The sequence below is a fragment of the Manihot esculenta genome, chromosome 4 (assembly GCF_001659605.2).
Source record: "Manihot esculenta cultivar AM560-2 chromosome 4, M.esculenta_v8, whole genome shotgun sequence".
Classification (NCBI taxonomy): domain Eukaryota; kingdom Viridiplantae; phylum Streptophyta; class Magnoliopsida; order Malpighiales; family Euphorbiaceae; genus Manihot; species Manihot esculenta.
The window spans coordinates 3,684,932-3,705,356 of NC_035164.2; the positions used below are offsets into that span (position 1 = coordinate 3,684,932).

At 41.7% G+C, this 20,425-nt stretch overlaps 1 long non-coding RNA gene across 1 annotated transcript; it reads left to right on the forward strand.

Annotated features, from left to right (window-relative positions):
• Positions 1-1,174: 1,174 nt before the first annotated feature.
• On the forward strand, positions 1,175-3,779 carry LOC122723429. The gene is made up of 4 exons (XR_006350372.1): positions 1,175-1,396; positions 1,500-1,562; positions 2,702-2,774; positions 3,343-3,779. It is a non-coding gene; the product is annotated as an uncharacterized LOC122723429 (long non-coding RNA).
• The last annotated feature ends 16,646 nt before the right edge of the window (positions 3,780-20,425 follow it).

The following is a 20,425-nucleotide window of genomic DNA, read 5'->3' on the forward strand; positions in this document are numbered from 1 at the left end:
ATATTTATACATATTTTTATTTTTATTTTTATTTAAATCTTTTAATTTTAATTTAATTAATTTAATTTTATATTTTAATATAATTTTAATTAATATGTAAATTTTTAAATTTAATGATTTATATAATAATTTAATAGTCTAGTCAATATAATATATGTATTAATATTATTGTTATTATTATTATTATTATATAAACTAATAATCAAATAATAAAAAATGTATGATATTTATATTATTTTATATTTTAACTCCAACGTTTAAATTTTAAATTAATTGATTAATATTTATATTTGAATATAATTTTATTCAATTTTTAAAAATTAAGATATAATAGTTAAAGATAGAATGTTAAATGTAATATTTTATTATTTTTAAATGTAAACTAACTAATTTCATATATAAAAATAATATTAACTCATACTTATATTGTAGAGATTAGATTAATGATGTGATCAGAATGGGACTAATCTGTGATTGGTTAGATCTATAATGAAGATAATGTGAGGTGGTAGTGAGTACTCACGGCAACCACTCCGACGCTCAAGTCAATATACTGAATATGAGAGAGGGAGAGAGCACAATGAACTATTTAGAACTTTTGTGTATAAGAATAGCGTACTTTTACCTTTATGATTCCTTCCCTTTTATACCATAAGAAAGTAGAGATAAATATTTTATTTTTTGATAAATCAGCGGTGATGTGATCGGTTGCTTGATAATGGGTATTGTCTGCTAATGGGAGGGAAATACGCTAGACTGACCTTGCTTAATGGTAACTTGGTACGGAGACTCGCCCTGTCGAGAGAAAGACAAGTCTTTGATGATAAACCGGGTGTTTAGGGTGCCCGAGTCTTCATTTTCTCTGGCTAGACCGTGTCTTCCACTTATCATATTCTTATCATGTGTTCCAGTTTCGTGGTGATAGCTCATGGCTTACTTTGGGCAATTATTATGTAGTATCAGAGGTGTAACATCACAAAAATAAAATAAAATAAATAAAATAAAATAAAATAAATAAAATAATAGGAATAAAAAAAGAAGAAAAAAAAAAGAAAAAAGAGAGAAAGAAAAAAAAATTTTAAGTTAAGGACAAGTGGCAATTTGCTAGCCACTTCACTAAAAAAAAAAACAAAAAGAAGAAGAAAAAAGAAAAGACTAGAAGAGAAGAGAGAATTCATTTTTTTCCATTTTTCTTCTCCTTCCCATGACCAACAATGAAACCCCACTTCTCCATCTTTTCTCTTTTACACCAAATTTCTTCAAATTTCCACATTCAATCAATTACCCATCTTCTCCCCATACATTTTCAAAGTAGAATTTGAAGAAAGAAAGAAATCAAAGAGAAAATTCAAGGTTGGTGGAGAGTGAATAGTAACCAAGGGTTCAGAATTTAGAGGTATGTTAAGGATTTTGATGTAGGGATGTTTCTTATCATTTTTATGTGAATATTTATAAAGAATATTGTAATAATATGATTTATTTGTTTATTTTTCATGAAGAAGAAGTGGAAGGGAGGAGTGAAAACTCTAAAGGGAAAGGAAATGAAGAATAGAAATTTTAAGGTTTGTGCTCAACTTTATTTGAATAAATTCAAGAATTTATTAATTATGTTTTATTTGAAAATTTTACTACCATTAGTAGAACTAGATCAAGTGAATAATATTTTAGTTATATTGCATGATCAAAGTTTGAAGAAATGATAGACTTGATAGATAGAAAATTTTGAAATTAATATATAATTTAACCAAAACCTAAGTTATGAATCAGGTAGAATATCTCTACTTTCTTTGATGAAGAATGTAATTTGGCTAAAATATAGTAACAAGAAAATTTATTAGACTAAATAAGAAATACTAATTTTTATATGATAAAGATTGTAAATAAGTTAAATTATGATTGAAAAAAAAGTTGTTGGATAAAAATAGAAATTAAAAGAAAAAGAGAAATAATATATAGTGTAACGTGATAAATAGAAAAAGATATTAAAAAATAATAATAATAATAATAAGAATAAAAATAATAATAGTTAATTAATTAAATATTAAAATATGAATTTATAATTTATGTAGTTAAATTAAATTAATAGATTTACACGATATGACAATGTTTAAAGGCAGAGTTGTAATATGATAAAGTATTATAGTTTGAATAATTGAAAGTTACACTGTATTGAAAGTTTTTATCCCCATGTTTAAATATATAATTTATTTAAGGTCTGACCCTAGTAAGTTTGGTGGGAATTGTGAGTTAGTTTAAGGGTGTGGCATGCCATATACAGATTTTGCAGTACTGCACTACAGTTATACTGATTTTTGGGTTACAATGAGGTACCCTACAGTTATAGAATCGGCTTTTGAGCCATATAGCTATTTGACACTTTGTGCCCTATAGATATAGCTCCTTTACAGTCCCATTTAAATTTATAGAGGCAAAAAAAAAAAGTATTAAAAGAAAACAAAACTTTTTACATAATGAAAAAAAAAAAGAAAAAGAAAAAGAGTATCAAAGTAAAATTTGTGTATATGTGAAAGAGTAATATGATTTTGAATTATTTCAAATTATTTGTTGTATAGTTTATTATCATTTGTTTGATTTACTGTTATTAAATGAATTTTGATTTAAATATTTTATTTATAAAAAAAGAGTTGAGCATCACTAAGCAATTTGCTTAGCGCGTAGGAATTTATTTTTCCTCGCGCAGGTTGTGGATCCGAGTAGCTGTAGATCAAGATCTGCATCAACCCATCCAGAGTTACATCATTATCTATCTTAGGGTATATTTTGTAAATTTTCATATGGATTTAATTTTGGAAATATGGCATGTACATAACGTTTTAGAGATGAAGTTGTATCTGGTTGGTTTTAGATATATTGGAAGATTTTAATTTTGATGTAAATATGGGTTATTAGTATAAGTTTTATGTTGAGATTAATGAGATGGTTAATGAAGTGTTTGATCTAAGTTGAAATTGTGTTGACAATAAAAGAAGTATGGGGGTTAAGGTTGAAGTATATAGAAGTGTGATATTACTATTCACAGGTGGAATTAAGTCCATATCTCAGGGGAAACTCTGCCGGATTTTCAATAAAAAAAAGAATTCATACATTACATGATATAAATTAAAGGAAAAATAAGAGAATTGTTACATAATGTAATGTCTCTGGCTCGGTTAATTAAATAACCGGGTAGAGGTGTTGTATTTAGTGGTATCAGAGCAGGTTTAGTCGATTCTAGACAGTATGTGGGTAAATAGTTAGATATAAGAATATGTACATGCCATATATATTAAAAATATAAAGTAACTCTGATGCATATCTATTTTATGAATTTTAATATTATAGGATGACTGAAGAACAGAGAGAATTTTAAGTCGGAGAAGAGGTAGAAAGTCATGTACCGACTGAGGCCATTGGCCATGTACCACCACAGGCTCCTCCTGGTGCTAGAAGGCCAGAGCAGGAGGTCTTGTTACAGCAAATAGCAGAGATTTTCAGGCAGGTGGCTGGAGTAGCTCAGCCAATTATAGTTCCACCACCGGCTCCTGCACCAGCACCAGCTAGACCACCTATTGATAAACTGAGAAAGTATTGTGCTACAGAATTTAAGGGACGAAAGGAAGATGATGCATCCGCAGCAGAATATTGGTTGCAAAGTACAGACAGGGTGCTTCAACAGCTACAGTGTTCCCCAGAAGATAGTCTAGTATGTGCAGTGTCACTACTGAAAGAAGAAGCCTACCAATGGTGGGACACTATGGTACAGACAGTGCAACCAATAAAGAGGACATGGGAGTTTTTCTTAAATGAGTTCAGAAAAAGATATATAGTGTAATACCCGACTAGACTCCGGTATCGGAATTCCTACCGTCCGGTGGAATATCGGATGTCGGAGACCTCTAGAAGGGTAAAACCATGTTCTCATAAAATGTTTTAATGTGTTTTATGGTTTTAAGTAAAAAGGAAATGAGTTTTTGCATGAAAAGAACCTTGGAGGAAAACTCAGGTTCGGCCGTCGAAACTCAAGTTCGGCCGCCGAACATACAGGCATTTCGGGTGTGCCTTAGGCCCCCGAAGGCATAAGTGAGGAAGTCCAGGTTCGGCCGCCGAACCTCAAGTTCGGCCGCCGAACATGGCATGCATGCGGAGGCACGTTCGGCCTCCGAACGTGGCCTAGCCAGCCACTATAAAAGGGTCCCTTAGCCGAAAATGGGCGAGCTTTTTCCCCATTTTCGGTCAAGGTGAGCTCTCCGCCGTCCCTCACCAATCTTTGATGTTTTTCCTCTAGATCTTTCAATACTTTCATTTGTTTTAACTCTGTTTTGAAGATTTGAGCTTTTGAGCAAAGTTTTGGAGCTTGGAGGTTCAAGAACCCAATCTCTCCCAACTCCGAGTTTAGGTCGTCTCTCTCTCGATCTTCAAGAGGTAAGAGCCGATCTTAAGCTCATTGCATGTTTTAAGTAAGTTTTAAGTAGATCTATGGGTTAGAATGCATGTTTAGGTTATGATTATGTTTATAGGTATATATGTATGTTCATGAACAATGTGGATGCTTGATGTGTTGTAGATGGGGTTTATGATGGTTTGAGGCCCCTAGGAACATGTATGCTTGTGTATGTGTGTTGTAGAATAGGTTTGATGCATGTTTGGAAGGTTTGGAGGCATTTGTGCATGTTTGAACCAAGTTTCTGCCCTTTGGGAGAAACTAGGTTCGGCAGCCGAAAGGACTTTCGGCCGCCGAACCCTCTTATGGAGGCAGCATTCAGCTGCCGAAGCTTGCCCCTGAAGGAGGACTTTCGCCTCTGTCTGGGAGTTTCGGCTGCCGAAATTGCCGCCGAACATGCATGAGTTTCGCCTCTGTTTGGGAGTTTCGGCCGCCGAAGGTGCCGCCGAACCTGCCTGACTTTCGACTCTGGAGGGACTTTCGGCCGCCGAACCTGCCGCCAAAAGTGCCCTGTCCAGGCCTCCTTTGCATGTTTTTCTATGGTTGTTTCATGATGTTTTAGGGGGTTTTTGGGGAGTAGTTTATAGTTATGTTCAGGTATGTTTGGTCCCTCATTTGAGTCCACCTGTGTAGGTTCGGACCCGAGGAACCGAGGACCCCAGCAGTGAGTTCAGCTGCTTCGGTGTTGTCAGAGTCTGCCAGAGGTGAGTGGAACTAAACTTAATCTTTTAAATTGAGAAATTAAATGTTTTTATCATGTTTCATGCATCATGATTATGCAATAGGATGATGGCATTAGTTTCACGAATATGCCGCATTGCATCATTTGTTGTTGATGTGGGTGAATATTGGATGACCCAATTAGTCCCTGACAGGAAGACCAGGACCCCATTCTACGGCCTGGCACAGAGTAAGGAAAGACCAGGACCCCATTCTACGGCCTGGCACAGAGTAAGGAAAGACTAGGACCCCATTCTACGGCCTGGCACAGTTATGGGACTCGAAGACCAGGAGCCCAGAGGAGGCCCTGGGGCAATGGTAAGTAATGTATGTTATGACAGGAAGACCAGGACCCCATGCTACGGCCTGGCACAGAGTTAGCTGGGACTAATTGGTGACAAGTTCACCCAACCCTTATGTGAATTGTCTGTGTTATGATGCATTTCATTGGAGCATAGTGTTAATATGTTTTATAGTTCTACTCACTGGGCTTTTAGCTCACCCCTCTCTCTTTACCCCCCCAGGCTTGCAGGTACAGGATATAGCAGGAGTCCGGATAGAGTAATGAAGTCTTGGTTATGTAATAGTTAGCGTGGACATGATGAATGATTATGATGTAATGTAGAAGTACAGTTAGATATGTAATGAGATGATGTTTATGGATGTTAGAGGGGTGCTTGACCATAGATTGTTGTTATCCCTTTTATTACATGATCTTAGAGACTTTTATGATGTTTATGTAAACCAACTCAACATATGTTATGTCACCCATTGGGGGCACTGATGAGATCCCACAGAGGGATCAATGTTATGTTAATGTATATGCTCAGGTTGAGTTTGGTTGATGTATTTGGAAAGAAAAGTTTTATTTTTTATGTATGTTGTTGATCATGTATGGGATTATACAGGTTTACAGGTTATATGTCAGGCTTGCTACGGGTCCCGGCGGCCTTAAGCCGATCTGGATCCTAGCGCCGGTAGCGGTCCGATTTTCGGGTCGTTACAGAATGGTATCAGAGCCCTAGGTTCATATGGTCGGACCTAGAGTGTCGGGCTCATAGGTATAGAAGGTCAAGCACAATAGGAAAGATCATGTCCACTAGGATAGGATGTGGAGTCCTGTCTTGTATTAAGATGTGAGATGCCATGATTTTATACATGTGCATTAATGATATGCTATGATATGTGATGTATGTGATGTGGGTTCATGTGTGCCCACATGAACCATATGATGCTAACGTTTGCTTGTGATGTGTACTGTTTTTTCAGAAAACAGGATGAGAGGAACTCGTCGATCTGCACGATTGACTGGAGTGCCACTTGAGGATGAGGGCATGAGCACCCGTCCTCCTACATTGCCTAGGGCAATGTCTAGTAGGTCTAACCGAGAAAGAGCGGCAAGAGACCCTAGAAGGTCTCTGGATCTGGGTAGAAGCAGATCAGTGAGGGGCACAGTTCAGGGAGGAATGTCAGAGGACATGGGGGATGATATGGATGTAGAGGAGAGGAGGGATGGCAGTCTGGGAGTGAGCATGTCAGAAGAAGGTATGGGAGAATCCCAAAGAGGCACTCAAGCCTCGGGATTTGTTCAGCCACCCCACTACCCACACTTCTCATAATATCCCGGGTATTCGATGGGAGGTACATCGGATTACCCTAGCTTCACCCCTTATCCCACACAGATGCCATACCCACCATACTACCCAATGTAATACCCGGCTAGAATCCGGCACCGAAATTCCTGTCGTCCGGTGGAATCCGGGGTGTCGAAATGCTATAGAAGGGTAGGATATATGTTTTCCTACAGTGTTATGATGTATTTTAAGGTTTTTCGTTGCATTGGTTTGAGTTGGTTTGAGTTGTGAAGAGAAAAGTCTATGGAGACTTTTTGCCAAGTTCGGCCGCCGAAGGTAAGTTCGGCTGCCGAAAGTGCCCAATGTTCGGCTTCCGCAGTTCAGGTTCGGCCCCCGAATGTTGCATGGTTTTGCATGCGATTCGGCAGCCGAAGCTGAGATGGCTAGCCAACTATTGAGCATTCCTTAGTCAGCATTTTGGACAAGTGTTGGCTCCAAACCCTGTCCAGAAGATTGGCCACGTCTCCCATGATTTATTTGCAAGTCCAGCTCATGCAGAGTGTTTGTTGGTTTTCAAAAGTTTTTGAAGGTTTTGAAGTGAAAAAGCTTAGTTTTGAGTGTTTATGAGTTTGAAGAGAAGGTGATCCATTTTCTTTGTTCAGATCGGTCATCTTCTTGTTTACAGGAGGTAAGTGAAGATCGTGAACATGTTTTACTGTTTGACAGAGGTTTTCTGAAGGTTTGGGTAGAGAATGCATGCTTAGGTGACAAAGGGTGTTTTTGATGGTTTAACTTGTAAGCATGATTATGTGTTCTGTTTGATGTGTTTGTTGGGGTTTTTAGGTAGTTTTGGACCCCTTTGTACATATACATGAGTATATGTGTGTTGAGGAGTTGAAGTTTGCATGTTTTGCGAGATTGAAGGGATGGAGGAGCTTGTTTGCCGTCGGGGCTGAGTTCTGGATGAACTCAGGTTCGGCAGCCGAAGGTTCATTCGGCCGCCGAACCTCTTGCATGGTGGCTTAGCCTGCCACAGCTTGCCCCTGCGAGTTTTGCATGTTCGGCTCTGTTTGGGGGATTCGGCCACCGAAGGTGCCGCCGAAGGTTAGAGACTTTCGTCTCTGGAGTGCCTTTTGGCCCCCGAAACTTGCCCCCGAAAGGGTTCGGCCGCCGAAGCTTGAGATTTGGCCGCCGAAGCTTGAGATTCGGCCGCCGAAGGTGCTTGAGTTTCGTCTCTGGAGAGGACTTTCGGCCGCCAAACCTGCCGCCGAAAGTGTCCTGTCCAGCTTTCTTTTGCATGCTTTGCATGAATAGTTGAGTGAGTTTAAGGGGATTCTTGGGGAGTTTAAGAGAGTTATTCATAAGCTTGTTTGGTCCCTCATTTGAGTCCATCTGTATAGGTACAGACCAGAGGAACCAGAGAGAGCAGCAGTGAGTACTGCTCCAGAGTTTCAGAGCCTGCAGAGTCAGTCAGTCCAGATAGCCAGAGGTGAGTGGAACTAAACTTAATACTTTTAATTAAGAAATGGAATGTTTTAGCATATCTCATGCATCATGATTATGCCATAGGTTGAATGCATTAGTATCCACGAATATGTTGCATTGCATCGTTATTTGTTGATGTGGGTAAATGCTGAATGATCCATTAGTCTCAGACAGGAAGTCCAGGAGCCTTTGACTACGCCCTGGCAGGTATAGAGAAGTCCAGGAGCCTTTGACTACGCCCTGGCAGGTATATAGTAAAGTCCAGGAGCCTTTGACTACGCCCTGGCAATGGTAAGTACAGAGGTGTTATATACACATATACATATATGACAGGAAGACCAGGTGCTCGATTCTACGCCCTGGCACAGAGTTACTGGGACTATGTGGTGACAGGTTTACTCTTGATGTGGCTTGTCTGTGCTATGGTGCATTCCATGAGACCATATTTTACTGAGATGTTTTACTGTTCTACTCACTGGGCTATAGAGCTCATCCCACTCCTTTAACCCCAGTTTTGCAGGTTCAGTGTACAGTGTACAGGGACAATTCAGCAGAGTACAGGAAGAGTAAAGAGATTTGTAATAACTTAGAGTGGACATGTAATATTAAAGAGATGTACTAGTTGTGTATACAGTTAGAAATGTGCTTGACCTAGTGATGTATGTTTTGTACATGATCTGTATATGTATATATGTTTTCCTGTATGTGAAAACCAGGCTTAACAGGTATGAGTTAACCCATCTAGAGCAAGCTCTAGTCAGGGATACAGAGTACAGAGTACATGAGTACAGAGTACAGAGATAGTGCATGCACAGGTTAAGCCTTGGTTCAGAAAAGAGTTTTGATTTTCACAGAAAATGTATGATCATGTATGAGGTTTACAGGTACACAGAGAGTATAGTAGGCTTGCTACGGGTTCTGACGGCCTTAAGCCGACCTGAATCCTAGCGCCGGTGACGGTCCATTTTGGGGTCGTTACAACCATATTCACAATACCCAATGTATCCACCCCCACCTTACTATCCAAATCCAGAAAACCCTACCTCAGAAAATGTTGCACCACCTCCACCACCTACAGAACCAGCAGCCCCAGTTACTCAACCTTCGAGACCTAGCTCAGCCAGTGGGAGCAAGGTCAAGATGACTGAATACATGAAGCTGGGTGCTCCCCAGTTTGAGTCAGGTGATGACCCGTTTGTGTATCTTGAGAGGGTCAAGACTATTACAGAGGAGTTAGGGGTGGATGACAGTAGAGCCATTCAGATGGCTGGGTTCACATTAAAATGCAAGAAAGCCCGAGAGTGGTTTAAGAGTTATGTGAGCCCAAGGGTGGAAAGCTTATCATGGGAGGAGTTTGCAAACGAGTTTGCAGGATGGGCTTTTCCAGATAGTTCAAGGGAGTTGAAGATGATAGAGTTTGAACAGTTGAGGCAGACGGATGAAATGAGTGTAGAGGAGTACACCGACAGATTCCTGGAGCTGTTGCCTTTTGCTGGGCAGAGTCTGGATACAGATTCGAAGAAGTCAAGGAGGTATGTCATGAAACTTCATTCCAGGTATTCCTCCTTGATTCAGTCCGTGGACAGGGAGAGCTTCCATGCCATAGTAGATATGGCCAGGAAAATGGAAGCCAGTGCCATCATTCAGGGGACAGTTAAGCAGACAGTGGCACAGCCTTCTGGTTCTAAAACTCCGGGTGGGGGAAGGTTAGATCCCTCTACCCTGAGTGCAGCAGCCTCAGGCAGTAAGAGATGGGGTAAACCCAAGGGTAAGAAGAACAAGTTCTAGAGCAAAGTCAAGTCTAGTCTGGGATTTGGAAGTGGCTCAAGCTCTGGTGTGGATAATGCAGTTTGTGCGAGGTGTGGTAGGCCACACAAGGGAGTATGTCGGTTTGGGACGAACGCCTGTTTCAGATGTGGTCAGGAGGGGCATATGGCTCGAGAATGTCCACGAGCAGTCCCGATGGCTCAGTCCCAGCAGACAGCCTCAGGCAGTGTAGCGCAGCCAGCAGCTCCAGCCATGACTCAGGCCAGTGGCAGAGGCAGAGGGAGAGGGGCAGCCTCTTCTTCAGCGGGTTTCAGAGGTGAAGGTCCATCAGCTCCAGCACGGATCTTCACAATGACATAGCAGGAGGCAGATGCATCTAACACCGTGGTGGCAGGTAACTTAATCATTGGTTGTTCAGATGTGTATGCCTTGATGGACCCTGGTGCATCTCATTCTTTTATTGCTCCGAGAGCTGTGGAGAGGTTGGGTCTGATGACTTCTGGGTTAGAGTGTCCTCTCTGGGTCAGTGGACTCAAGTGTGATCCATCAGTGGCAGAGTCAGTCTGCCAGTGTAGTCCTGTGTTTGTTGAGGGAAGATGCTTGTCCGCCGACCTAGTGGTTCTAGATTTGACAGATTTTGACGTCATTCTAGGGATGGACTGGTTATCTACCCATGGTGCTACCTTGGACTGCAGGGACAAGGTAGTCAGGTTCAGAGGTCAGGATGGGTCTGAGGTTGTCTTCAGAGGAGACAGGAGGGGTACACCTAGAGGTCTAATATCAGCTCTTCAGGCTCAAAGGTTGCTCAGGAGGGGATGTCAGGGGTATTTGGCTCATGTGAGAGAGCTTAGCAGTCAGGTTAGAGAGCCCGCCTCGGTGCCAGTGGTTAGAGAATTCTTAGATGTGTTCCCAGACGAGCTGCCAGGTTTACCACCTGCTAGGGAGATAGAGTTCGAGATAGAACTGATGCCTGGAACCCGACCGATCTCTATCCCTCCCTACAGGATGGCGCCAGCAGAATTGAAAGAGTTGAAGGAGCAGTTACAGGAACTGGTAGACAAGGGCTTCATTCGACCGAGTACCTCACCCTGGGGTGCTCCAGTTTTGTTTGTGAGAAAGAAGGATGGATCCCTTAGACTTTGTATCGACTACAGGCAGTTGAACAAAGTCACTACCAAGAACAAGTACCCATTGCCAAGGATCGACAATCTATTCGACCAGCTAGCAGGAGCGGGTTGTTTCTTCAAAATAGATCTGAGATCTGGGTATCATCAGCTGAGGATCAGAGAAGAAGATGTGCCAAAGACAGCTTTCAGGACCAGATATGGGCATTTTGAGTTCCTTGTGATGCCGTTCGGGTTAACCAACGCCCCTGCAGCATTCATGGATCTCATGAACAGAGTGTTTAGCCAGTACCTGGATAACTTTGTTATTGTCTTCATAGATGATATCTTAGTGTATACCAGGAATGCAGAGGAGCATGCGCATCATCTGAGGTTGGTTCTACAGACCTTGAGGGAACATGGCTTGTATGCCAAGTTCTCCAAGTGTGAGTTCTGGCTGAGGAGCATTTCATTCTTGGGGCATGTTGTGTCGGAAAATGGGATAGAGGTAGACCCCAAGAAGGTAGAAGCTGTGGCTAACTGGCCTAGACCCACTTCAGTGACAGAGATTAGAAGTTTCTTGGGTTTGGCATGTTACTACAGGAGGTTCGTCCAGGACTTCTCAAAAATAGCAGCTCCTCTGACCAGACTGACCAGGAAGAATCAGAAGTTCATGTGGACTGACCAGTGCGAAGAGAGTTTTGAAGAGCTTAAGAAGAGGTTGACTTCAGCACCAGTGTTAGCTCTGCCATCTAGTGATGCAGACTTTACAGTCTTTTGTGATGCGTCCCGTGTGGGACTGGGTTGTGTACTAATGCAGAATGAGAGGGTGATTGCTTATGCTTCTAGGCAGCTAAAGAAGCATGAGTTGAATTACCCCACACATGACCTTGAGATGGCAGCAGTAATCTTTGCACTCAAGATGTGGAGGCACTACCTCTATGGGGTAAAATGTGAGATCTTCACAGATCATAAAAGCCTGCAGTACATCCTGAGTCAAAGAGATTTGAACTTGAGACAGAGGAGATGGGTAGAGCTGCTGAGTGACTATGATTGCAAGATTCAGTATCATCCGGGTAAGGCGAATGTCGTGGCAGACGCCCTAAGCCGGAAGTCACTAGGCAGTCTATCCCACATCATGGCAGAGAGGAGACCAGTGGTGAAGGAGTTATACAAGCTCATTGATGAAGGTCTACAGTTAGAGTTGTCTGGTACAGGTGCTTTAGTGGCCCAGATGAGAGTGACACCTGTGTTTCTGGAGCAAGTGGCTCAGAAACAGCATGAGGACCCAGAGTTAGTGAAGATTGCCAGGACTGTTCAGTCAGGCAAAGAAAGCGAGTTCAGATTCGACAACAAGGGGATCCTCCGCTATGGGAGTCGTTTATGTGTACCAGATGACATAGGGCTAAAAGGAGACATTATGAGAGAGGCTCATAATGCAAGATACAGCATTCACCCCGGAGCCACCAAGATGTATCAAGATCTGAAAAAGGTTTATTGGTGGCCAGCTATGAAGAGAGAAGGGGCACAGTTTGTGTCAGCCTGCGAAGTGTGTCAGAGGGTGAAGCTGGAACATCAGAAGCCGGCTGGAATGCTTAACCCGCTACCTATTCCAGAGTGGAAATGGGAAAATATAGCTATGGACTTCGTAGTGGGGTTACCGGCAGCGTCCAACAGAGTGGACTCCATATGGGTGATTGTGGACAGACTCACCAAATCTGCTCACTTCATCCCTGTCAGGAGTGGCTATTCTGTGGACAAGTTGGCGCAGGTGTATGTTGATGAGATAGTCAGACTGCATGGGGTTCCTGTTTCTATAGTGTCAGATAGAGGACCCCAGTTCACCTCCAGGTTTTGGCGGAGTCTGCAGGATGCCATGGGTACCAAGTTGGATTTCAGTACTGCCTTCCATCCACAGACAGAGGGACAGTCAGAGAGGACCATCCAGACCATAGAAGATATGCTAAGAATGTGTGTGCTGGACTTTGGCGGTTCTTGGAGGCAGCATCTACCTTTGGTGGAGTTTGCCTACAATAACAGCCATCATGCTAGCATCGGGATGGCTCCATATGAAGCTTTATGTGGAAGAAAGTGCAGGTCACCTGTTTGCTGGGAAGAAGTTGGAGAAAAGGCCTTGGCAGGGCCTGAGCTAGTAGAAATCACCAGCAGGGTGGTACCCTTAATTAGAGAAAGAATCAAGACGGCTGCAAGCAGACAGAAGAGTTATGCAGACATCCGCAGAAGGCAAGTAGAGTTTCAGGAGGGGGATCTGGTATTGCTCAAGGTGTCTCCAATGAAAGGAGTGGTTCGGTTTGGGAAGAAAGGTAAGCTGGCTCCGCGGTACATCGGACCCTTTGAAGTCTTGCAAAAGATTGGGAATGTATCGTACAAGCTGGATTTACCTGCTTCAATGGAGAGAATCCATCCGGTTTTCCATGTTTCTATGTTGAGAAAGTTCGTGTCAGATCCGGGCAAGGTTCTTAGTGAGCCTGATGTGGAGATCCAAGAGGATCTCACCTATGTTGAACAGCCGGTACGGATCCTAGACACCCAGATCAGAAAGCTAAGGAACAAGGAAATCCCGATGGTGAAGGTCCTTTGGAACCACCACAATCTGGAAGAGTGCACTTGGGAGACACGGGAGTCTATACTCCGGCAATATCCTCATCTCTTTTAAGGTTAGTCTCTATGTGTTTTATGTGTATGATGTGATGATTCTATGCATGTGCTAGTTGAGGAACATTCGGGGACGAATGTTCTTAAGGGGGGGAGAATGTAATACCCGGCTAGACTCCGGTATCAGAATTCCTACCGTCCGGTAGAATATCGGATGTCGGAGACCTCTAGAAGGGTAAAACCATGTTCTCATAAAATGTTTTAATGTGTTTTATGGTTTTAAGTAAAAAGGAAATGAGTTTTTGCATGAAAAGAACCTTGGAGGAAAACTCAGGTTCGGCCGCCGAAACTCAAGTTCGGCCGCCGAACATACAGGCATTTCGGGTGTGCCTTAGGCCCCCGAAGGCATAAGTGAGGAAGTCCAGGTTCGGCCGCCGAACCTCAAGTTCGGCCGCCGAACATGGCATGCATGCGGAGGCACGTTCGGCCCCCGAACGTGGCCTGGCCAGCCACTATAAAAGGGTCCCTTAGCCAAAAACGGGCGAGCTTTTTTCCCATTTTCGGCCAAGGTGAGCTCTCTGCCATCCCTCACCAATCTTTGATGTTTTTCCTCTAGATCTTTCAAGATTTTCATTTGTTTTAACTCTGTTTTGAAGATTTGAGCTTTTGAGCAAAGTTTTGGAGCTTGGAGGTTCAAGAACCCAATCTCTCCCAACTCCGAGTTTAGGTCGTCTCTCTCTCGATCTTCAAGAGGTAAGAGCCGATCTTAAGCTCATTGCATGTTTTAAGTAAGTTTTAAGTAGATCTATGGGTTAGAATGCATGTTTAGGTTATGGTTATGTTTATGGGTATATATGTATGTTCATGAACAATATGGATGCTTGATGTGTTGTAGATGGGGTTTATGATGGTTTGAGGCCCCTAGGAACATGTATGCTTGTGTATGTGTGTTGTAGAATAGGTTTGATGCATGTTTGGAAGGTTTGGAGGCATTTATGCATGTTTGAACCAAGTTTCTGCCCTTTGGGAGAAACCAGGTTCGGCAGCTGAAAGGACTTTCGGCCGCCGAACCCTCTTGTGGAGGCAGCATTCGGCTGCCGAAGCTTGCCCCCGAAGGAGGACTTTCGCCTCTGTCTGGGAGTTTCGGCCGCCGAAAGTGCCGCCGAACATGCATGAGTTTCGCCTCTGTCTGGGAGTTTCGGCCGCCGAAGGTGCCGCCGAACCTGCCTGACTTTCGGCTCTGGAGGGACTTTCGGCCGCCGAACCTGCCGCCGAAAGTGCCCTGTCCAGGCCTCCTTTGCATGTTTTTTATGGTTATTTCATGATGTTTTAGGGGGTTTTTGGGGAGTAGTTTATAGTTATGTTCAGGTATGTTTGGTCCCTCATTTGAGTCCACCTGTGTAGGTTCGGACCCGAGGAACCGAGGACCCCAGCAGTGAGTTCAGCTGCTTCGGTGTTGTCAGAGTCTGCCAGAGGTGAGTGGAACTAAACTTAATCTTTTAAATTGAGAAATTAAATGTTTTTATCATATTTCATGCATCATGATTATGCAATAGGATGATGGCATTAGTTTCACGAATATGCCGCATTGCATCATTTTTTGTTGATGTGGGTGAATATTGGATGACCCAATTAGTCCCTGATAGGAAGACCAGGACCCCATTCTACGGCCTGGCACAGAGTAAGGAAAGACCAGGACCCCATTCTACGGCCTGGCACGGTTATGGGACTCGTAGACCAGGAGCCCAGAGGAGGCCCTGGGGCAATGGTAAGTAATGTATGTTATGACAGGAAGACCAGGACCCCATGCTACGGCCTGGCACAGAGTTAGCTGGGACTAATTGGTGACAAGTTCACCCAACCCTTATGTGAATTGTCTGTGTTATGATGCATTTCATTGGAGCATAGTGTTAATATGTTTTATAGTTCTACTCACTGGGCTTTTAGCTCACCCCTCTCCCTTTAACCCCAAGGCTTGCAGGTACATGATATAGCAGGAGTCCGGATAGAGTAATGAAGTCTTGGTTATGTAATAGTTAGCGTGGACATGATGAATGATTATGATGTAATGTAGAAGTACAGTTAGATATGTAATGAGATGATGTTTATGGATGTTAGAGGGGTGCTTGACCATAGATTGTTGTTATCCCTTTTATTACATGATCTTAGAGACTTTTATGATGTTTATGTAAACCAACTCAACATATGTTATGTCACCCATTGGGGGCACTGATGAGATCCCACAGAGGGATCAATGTTATGTTAATGTATATGCTCAGGTTGAGTTTGGTTGATGTATTTGGAAAGAAAAGTTTTATTTTTTATGTATGTTGTTGATCATGTATGGCATTATACAGGTTTACAGGTTATATGTCAGGCTTGCTACGGGTCCCGGCGGCCTTAAGCCGATCTGGATCCTAGCGCCGGTAGCGGTCCGATTTCCGGGTCGTTACATATAGGAGACATTTATATGGAGGAGAGAAAAAGGGGGTTTATCTATTTGAGGCAGGGACATATGACAATAGTTGAGTATGAAAGGAAGTTTATTAGATTGAGCAGATATGCCAGGGAGATTATTCCTACAGAGGAGGCAAAATGTAAAAGATTTGAGCAAGGGTTAAACACTGAGATCAAGATGCTTCTAGTTGCTCTTCAGATCAGAGATTTTTCAGCACTAGTAAATGCAGCTTTAAATGTAGAGAAAGTGAGGGAAGAAGACCAGAGTAGAAGACAGAGGAGTCAGCAAAAAAGGACTTATAGTCAGACTCAGAGTCAAGGAAAGATGATAGCTTCACATGGCTCTAGTAAGAGACAGAAAAGTTTTCAACCTGCTAGATCAAGCCAGTCTCAAAGGCAAGGCCAAAAATCAGCTCAGAGTTTAGCAAGTGGGTCTGTTCAATAGACTGCTTCTGTGGCCAGTTCAGGAGACTCAAGAAGAAGTCTTCCACCAAAGTGCGGTCACTGCAGAAGGAGACATACTAGTACTTGCAGACTGCTGACGGGAGCTTGTTTCATATGTGGCTCTATGGATCACATTATGAGGAATTGTTCTAAGAAGCAGACAGCCTCAGCACCAGCAATAGAAAGAACTGCACCAGTAACTCAAAAGCCCAGAAGCAAAGGTAGAAGTGAGCCGACAGGTACCTCTAGTTAAAGAGTGTCAGAGACTGTGGTTAGACCAGAATCTAGAGCACCTGCCAGAGCCTATGCCATTAAAGCCAGAGAGGATTAAGATTCCCCAGATGTTATCATGGGTATATTTTCTATCTTTGGCCGGTCTGTTTATGCTTTAATAGATCCTGATTCTACACATTCTTATATTTGCATACCCATCACAAATAAAAAAGAACTACAAGCAGACATACTAGACCAGGATATAGTAGTAATTAATCCTCTTGGCCACAGTGTAGTTGTCAGTAAAGTATTTAAAGATTATCCTATCTTGATTCACAATCACATTTTTCATGGAGATTTGATTGAATTACCTTTTCGGGAGTTTGATGTGATTCTAGGAATGGATTGGTTGTTTACACACCAAGTTATAGTTGATTGTAGAAAGAAGAGAATCACGCTAAAGACACTAGAAGGTGAAGAAGTAGTAGTTGTGGGCGAGAGATCAGATTTTCTCTCCAATATTATTTCTGCTACTGCAGCCAGAAGAATGATAAGGAAAGGTTGTGAGGCATACTTAGCCTGTGTTCTGGAGGCTAAGAAGGAGAAACATATTGTGCAAGATATACCTACTGTTTGCGACTTCTCTGACGTCTTTCCAGACGAATTACCAGGATTACCTCCAGAAAGAGAAGTAGAATTTGCCATAGAAGTTGTACCATGCACTACACCCATATCAATTGCTCCTTATAGGATGGCTCCCACAGAATTAAAAGAATTAAAAGTGCAGCTACAAGAATTACTCAATAAGGGTTTCATACACCCTAGTATCTCTCCCTGGGGTGCACCAGTGCTATTTGTTAAGAAGAAGGATGGTTCGCTGCGATTGTGCGTGGATTACAGACAACTTAACAAGGTAACCATCAAAAATAAATATCCACCGCCTCGTATAGATGATTTGTTTGATCAGCTAAAGGGAGCGGGTGTCTTTTCTAAAATTGACCTAAGATCAGGTTATTATCAGCTCAGAGTAAAGGATGCAGATATTCCAAAGACTGCGTTCAGGACCCGATATGGGCATTATGAATTACTTGTCATGCCATTCAGATTGACTAATGCTCCAGCTGTATTTATGGACTTAATGAATCGTATCTTTCACCCTTTCTTAGACTAGTTTGTTGTTGTGTTCATAGATGACATTCTAGTCTATTCAAAAACAAAAGAAAAGCATGATAGGCACTTAAGGATTGCGTTACAAACGCTGAGGGAGAAACAACTTTATGCTAAATTCAGCAAATGTAAATTTTGGCTGAACGAAATATCTTTTCTGGGACATGTAGTATCTACAAAAGGTATAAGGGTCGATCTCAAAAAGATAGAGACTATCCTTGCATGGAAGCCACCCAAGAACATTACAAAAGTCAGAAGCTTTTTGGGGTTAGCCGATTATTACAGAAGGTTTGTAAAAGGATTCTCTCAAATAGCTGCTCCACTAACAAGGTTGTTGCAGAAAAATGTCAAGTTTGAATGGAGTGACAAGTGTCAGGCCAGTTTTAATCGATTAAAGGCTATGCTCACAGAGACACCTGTTCTTACACAACCAGTGTCAGGTAAGGACTTTGTGATTTATAGTGATGCTTCTCACAATGGACTTGGTTGCGTGTTGATGCAAGATGGAAAAGTTGTTGCTTATGCTTCCAGGCAATTAAAGTCACATGAAAGAAACTATCCCACTCATGATTTAGAATTAGCAGCCATAGTCTTTGCATTAAAGATCTGGAGGCATTACTTATATGGTGAAAAGTGTTATATTTATATGGATCATAAAAGCTTAAAGTATTTGCCAACTCAAAAAGAGTTAAATTTGAGACAAAGGAGATGGATGGAGTTGTTAAAAGGCTACGATTGTATTATTGACTACCACCTTGGCAAAGCAAATGTGGTGGCAGATGCTCTTAGTAGAAAATATTTGCTTGCACTCAAAGCTATGAATGCTCACTTGACATTGGCTAGAGATGGAGCTGTTATTGCAGAATTGAAAATTAGGCCCAGTTGGATTCAACAAGTCCAAGAAACTCAGAAGGAAGATAAAGATATTGCAGTGAAGGTAAGACAAATATAGGAAGGGAAGGATAATGGGTTTGAAATCAAAGCCGATGGTTGCTTATATTTCCAAAACAGAATATGTGTGCCAGACATAACTGAGTTAAGGAAAAGTATACTTGAAGAGGCTCATAGTAGTCCATACGCAATGCATCCTAGTAGTACCAAAATGTATCAAGATTTGAAGAAAAACCATTTGTGGCCAGGAATAAAAAGAGACATAGCAGAGTTTGTTTCAAAATGCTTAATCTATCAGCAGGTAAAAACAGAGCACCAATTTCCTTCTGGGTTGCTACAACCAATCTCTATACCAGAATGGAAATGGGATCGAGTTACTATGGATTTTGTCACTGGTCTGCCACTCACACCAAGAAAGAAAGATGCTGTATGGGTGATTATTGATAGATTGACAAAGTCTGCACATTTTCTACCTGTCAGAATAGATTATTCCCTTGAAAACTTAGCAGAATTGTACATAAATGAGATAGTACGACTGCATGGCGTACCTATCTCTATCATATCTGACAGAGACCCGAGGTTTACATCAAGATTTTGGGAGAAATTGCATGAAGCCTTAGGTACTAGATTGAACTTCAGTACAACTTTTCATCTCCAAATAGATGGACAGTCATAAAGGGTAATTCAGATCTTAGAAGACATGTTAAGGAGCTGTGTTATTGAATTTGAAGAAAGCTGGGAAAAGTATCTTTCATTAATGGAATTCGCTTACAACAACAGCTACCAGTCCAGTATTAAAATGGCACCTTATGAAGTATTATATGGGAGAAAATGCAGGACTCCTCTATGCTGGACAGAGCTAAGTGAAGATAAGCTTGTGGGTTCTGACTTGATAAGACAAACAGAAGAAAAGGTTAAGATCATCAAGGAGAGGTTAAAGGCAACATCAGACAGAAAAAAGTCATATACAGATAAGAAAAGGAAGAATATAGAGTTTTCAGTGGGCGATAAAGTATTCCTTAAAGTTTCACCTTGGAAGAAAGTGCTGAGATTTGGCAAAAAGGATAAACTGAGTCCTAGGTTTATCGGTCCTTATGAAATTATGGAACGGGTAGGACCGGTAGCTTACAAGCTAGCCTTACCACAAGAACTTGACAAGATACACAATGTCTTTCATGTTTCTATGCTTAGAAGATACAGGTCAGATCCCTCTCATATCCTCCCAACGAAATCTGTGGATGTACAACCAAACTTGTCATATGAAGAAAAACCTGTGAAAATTCTAGCAAGAAAAATAAAAGAGTTGGGAAACAAAAGAATTCCTCTTGTTAAAGTCCTGTGGAGGAATCACAAAGTAGAGGAAGCAACTTGGGAGAGCGAAGATGTCATGAAAGCACAGTATCCTTATCTCTTTAATACAGGTAAAATTTCGAGGACAAAATTTTTATAAGAGGGATAGAGTTGTAACATCCCAAAAATAAAATAAAATAAAATAAAATAAATAATAGGAATAAAAAAAGAAGAAAAAAAAAGAAAAAAGAGAGAGA